The following is a 5,202-nucleotide window of genomic DNA, read 5'->3' as shown; positions in this document are numbered from 1 at the left end:
ATTTGTGGAAATACAAGGCGACTCGTCGAGTCAGCTTAGTGCACTCGACGAGTTGGCCACTGAACGAAAAATCTTGGTATGTGGCAACTGTTTTAGCCTCTAAAAACTTCTTTAACCATTCCTCACATGCGGACTCAATTGCTCATACCCCTAGGACCGGACTCGACACTTTGACGTTAAAAACCCGCTTCCTTGACTCGCTCTCACTCGCAAAAACATCCATGCTTTACATCTCTATACCATCCTAAGCAATCATAATTCAATCCTGAAAAATAACTAACACAAACAACCATTAAACATAATAAAATCTCAAAGAATACACACCAAAAAAAACAAAATAAAAATTGAAATTGTTTGATTAAAAACACAAAAACATCAAAATCAATCTTCATCCTCCTCATCATCATTGTTGGCTCCACTTCCCCCGACTCCGCTTCGTCGCGCACCAATCCTCTCATCCCAAGATGGAATGAATGGGTAATTCCCACCATCAATATGTGGAATATTGAAGTGGTCAAAAAGTCGTATGTGGGATTGGTTGCTAAAGTTCAGCCCCCTCGCCATTTGATCCTGCATCCGCCTCATCTCTACATTGTACCAATCCATTGGTACGTCTTCATTCTCGACCGGAATCACTGGCGGCTCATCCTCCACATCCCGTTCTCTTCTTGATCTCACCCTCCTTCCCGGTGCTTCGGGACCTACAACTGGGTCATCATTTGGGATGGCATAATGGCCACCACGATAGTCTTCAATTATCCGTGCTCTTCGGAAAAGAATGGGATTAAACGGGGGTGTCGGGATCAATGTCATGAAGTTCCAGGCACCACGATTCATCAACCCGAATGAATTAGCCAATCGAGTGACAAACATCCCTCCATTGATACGAGAGGTTTTGCGATCTTTGACCGCACCCTCCGAGAGGTATGAAGCAATACACCATGGGATGTTGCAAAAGACGTCGGGTGTTATTATGCTCCATAGGTAGAAAACGTCAAGGTTGGAGACCTTGTCATCGTCTTTCCTTTGGTTGATGGTGGAGGAAATAAGGTGGTGAATGAGGCGGTGAGTCGGGGATCGGATGCTCCCTTCTTGTGCAGACTTTGGGATGTAAACTTTATTTCCTATAGTATTCCACCAACCTGTGCTTGTAACTCCATCAGGGAACACCATGTGAGTGTTTGCCAAAAAGGCCTGAAAGATGTTTGTTGACACCAAGGGTTGATCATAGATCCCTAGTCGGCAGGCAAGGTCCACCACCGAGCATTGACGATACTCGCCCCCAAGACAAAAAGTAAAGCTCACCGGATGATACACATCCACTCCCCCGGTAAAAGATACCGTGGAGAAAAACTCCAAGCAAAGCTCTAAATAGACCGGCTCTTGTATGCGGAAGACCCGGCTCCACCCATCGCTGATCATTGTCTCGCCTTCATGTTGGAACTCCTTCAAAAGGTAAGGAGCTAATTCTTCTTCATATCTAACACTTTGCAGCCACTCCCAATCAATTCTGTTCGGCACATACACCTCCTTCTTTTTAATATCGGAGAGCTTCTTCTTCCACTTCCTCATTGTTGAAGCGGATTCAATTTGCGGGAAATTTAGCCATGGAAACTCCCCTTGGCTACCACTAGAAGATTGTCCTCTTCTAAACATGATTTCTGCAAAACATATACACAAAACCCAGAAAACACAGAATATAATTAAAAACTGGATTGTCTCTGTAAATCGACTGGACTCGTCGAGTCCATGCCCGACTCGGCAAGTCGCGCAACCTGCACGAGTCGGTCGACGGGTCTCATAAAATTGGACCATTAAACCTGTAAATTCTTTCAAGGGTGTTGTCTCAACACTTAGTATTGATGTATTAAGGCCAAAATAAGCATTCAAAACAACTTAATTCATGAGAAATCAAAACCCTAGAAATTTAGAACTTCTCAAAAACGGGTTTTTCATGCAATTTCTACCTTGGATAGCCTTATAATAATGCTCTTAACATAAAATAGGAAGAAATTTGATACCTTTTTGGATTGTGCTTAAGAATTTTGGAAGATCTTGAAGAACTTGTTGAATGCTTGAGGGAGAAGTTGCAAAAACGGTCCGTCGAGTGTATAAGTGAAACTGATTCTTTAGGGTTAAAACCCTACTTACCCAATGTAAAATTAATTTTGAAATTATTTTTTTTTCTGTAAATACGACCGACTCGTCGAGTCGTGGTCAGACTTGCCGAGTCTAGTCGCGAAGTCAAATGCTTTTCTGGAATCCATGTGGACTCGTCGAGTCGTGGTCAGACTCGGCGAGTCATTTAAAAATTTGCATAATTTTCAAAAATTTTCTATTTATTATGAATCATTTCACCCCACACTTAGGCTATGCACACTCTCAAGCAGACATGCCCGATGATTTGGAAGATTATAAATAAAAACGAAGGGGAAATAAAAAAAATAAATAAATAAAAAAAGTAAAAGTAAAAGAAAGCAAACTCTATATAACGGGTTGCCTCCCGCCAAGCGCTTCTTTTTGAGGAGTCATGAGCTAGACTCCTTCCCATCTACGTTTTGTCATCTTCGAGCATCGGGAACACACGCCTAACTTTTTGTGATTTGTACTTGGTTTTGTAAGCGTGGATCTTTTTCTTGTAAGCCCTTTTTAATTCATCTTTTTTTCTTTTCATTGCTTCATCTTCAGCTGCTTGGGCTTGCCTTTTCCTCTTTTTCTTCTTCACCCCCTTCTTTTCCACCGTCTCTTGAACCTCCTTTTCTTTAAATTTAATAACTTCACATTCCATGATGGTCCATGCTCTGGGTTTAGTGGTAAATTTGTGAGCAGCTTCCTCCTTCCTTTCCTTTATTCCTGGATCCTTTCCCGTGCTTAACCCTTCCTTGAATTTGACCGTATCAAGACATGCAACATTGGCGTATTGAACTCCCCTTTCCTTTCCTTTTTCTGCTGTTTGTTCTTCTAAAAACTCTTGTATATTGCTGAAAGCTAAGGTATGTAAAGGACTAGTAACAAGCAGGTCCAGGTCGGCCATGTGTTTGCCCAAATCGACTGGACTCGCCGAGTCCATTGAAGTGACTCGGCGAGTCGGTACGAATTCCCACGAATCTTGGGTTTCTTCTGAGTGAGTTCCTTTCAGTAGCTTTTCCAGTTCTTCCAAGTCCTTGTTGACATCTCCTTCTTCTTCAGAGTGCATCTCAAACTTGTTTGGATCTTCTTTCATCAAATGCATAAGCTCTTTTTCTAATATTTCATCATCCAATTGGATTATTGAGACTTTTCCATTCGTTTTCTCTTCTTGCTTGATTTCTAGAATAGCTTTAAACTTCACGGTCTTATCACCCACTCTCAATGTCAATGTAGACTCACTTATATCAATTAAGGCACACGTGGTGTTCAAGAAAGATCTCCCCAAAATGATTGGAATTTCGGGGTCTTCTTCCATATCAACAACCACGAAGTCTACTGGGAATATGAATTTGTCAACTTTTATAAGGAGATCTTCGCAAACGCCTTTTGGATGGATTATTGTCTTGTCCGCCAAATGGATCTTCATATGCACCGGTTTTGGTTCTGGTAGATTCATCTTCTTATAGAATGACAAAGGCATCATATTGATGCTTTCCCCCGAGTCAGCCAATGCTCGTGTGAAGATCTCATTACCAAATTGGCACGGAATCACCATATTGCCAGGATCACCCTTCTTTTTAGGTAGTTCACTCATCAAGACTTCTGCAACTTCAGCCAAATCCTTCCTAGCAGCAAAAAGGCCCTTAAGCAAGTTGAAGTATTTAGGCGTTTGAAGTACTATTTCCACGAATGGCACATTAACTTGTAGAGCGTTAACATGATTCATGAAGGTTCTGTATGCTTCAACTTTTTCTGCAGGCATGGCTTTGGTTGGGTATGGCAGTGGAGGCTTATAAGGTTTCGAAGAATTGATGGGTTTCTCTTTTTCGCATGGACTCGTCGAGTCCACAGGAGTGACTCGGCGAGTCGGGTCGGGTTTAGCTGGCTCTGGTTCTTCTTTCTTGTCTACCTTCTGCATGGAGATCCTTTGGGCTTCAGTGCATTTTTCTTCACTTCTGGAAGTTATTGCGCTGACGTTCTCATTTCTTGGATTGGGCTCGGTGTCGCTCGGAAGTTGGCCCGGTCTTCTTTCGTTCACTTGATGTGCAAGTTGGCCCAGCTGTTTCTCAATGTTTAGAATGGAGGCTTGCTGATTCCTCAACATGTTTCTGGTTTCTTGCATTGCCACATCATGATCATTATGTCTTTCCTCAGACGCGGTTATGAATCTTGTAAGTATATCTTCTAAATTCGCCTTCTTATCCGTCACCGGTTCTTTCTTTTGATAATATCCCCTCTCCCTCTGTTTGTATTTCTCCTCCTTAGCCTTTTTGTACTCTTCGTATGGGAGCCATTCCTTCTTCGGTTTCCTCCAGTCTTCATCGTATCTATCGCCACTGGAATAGAATACTTGAGCCTTTTTATTTCCATTCTCGTCTCGATCACAATCCTTGGTAAGATGGGGACCGCCACAATTTTCGCATCCAACTATAATAGCATGGATCGTTTGATCCATTTTCGTCATTCTTCGGTCTAGGCTATCGAGTTTAGCTATCACCGCCGCCATGCCATCGTTTACCGAGTTTACTGCTCCACGAATCACTTCATTCCTCGGGTTGTGGTATTCTCTAGAGTGCCTGGAGAATTCTTCAATTAACTCCTTTATTTCTGGAGGTGGGTTTCGGGTGAGTGGGCCTTGTGAATCGAGTAGTTGCCTTGTGGTGACATTGACTCCATCATAAAAGATAGAGACCTCTTGTTGGCTATTAAGATCATGGTGGGGGCAATTTCTAAGTAGGCTCTTGTATCTTTCCCAAGCTTCATAAAGAGATTCTCCAGGTTGTTGCTCGAAGTTGGCAATGGCTTTCTTTAGCTTGGCTATCTTGGAAGGTGGGCAGAAATGATCTATGAACTCTTCTTTCATTTTGGCCCATGTGGTAACCGATCCGGGAGAGAGTGACTTCAACCAATCCTTTGCAGCTCCTTTAAATGTGACAGGAAGCATGCGTAGTAGCTGGATCTCGCGGGGCACATTAGGTACATTGAAGTAATCCGCCACATCATTTACTTCATCCAAGTGCTTATAGGCGTCTTCATGATCTCTCCCGTGAAAAGGTATCTCCTTGAGTTGAG

General features: G+C 42.7%; 1 non-coding gene across 1 annotated transcript; it reads left to right on the top strand.

Annotated features, from left to right (window-relative positions):
- The first annotated feature begins 4,838 nt into the window (after nucleotides 1-4,838).
- Nucleotides 4,839-4,945, top strand: LOC145038009 (small nucleolar RNA R71). The gene has a single exon (XR_013679113.1). It is a non-coding gene; the product is annotated as a small nucleolar RNA R71 (small nucleolar RNA).
- Nucleotides 4,946-5,202: the final 257 nt, after the last annotated feature.

This window comes from Lactuca saligna, chromosome 3, assembly GCF_052625555.1.
Source record: "Lactuca saligna cultivar CGN05327 chromosome 3, ASM5262555v1, whole genome shotgun sequence".
NCBI classification, from domain to species: Eukaryota; Viridiplantae; Streptophyta; class Magnoliopsida; order Asterales; family Asteraceae; genus Lactuca; species Lactuca saligna.
The sequence above is the reverse complement of the archived record's forward strand: the minus strand, read 5'-3'. Positions and strand labels throughout refer to the sequence as shown.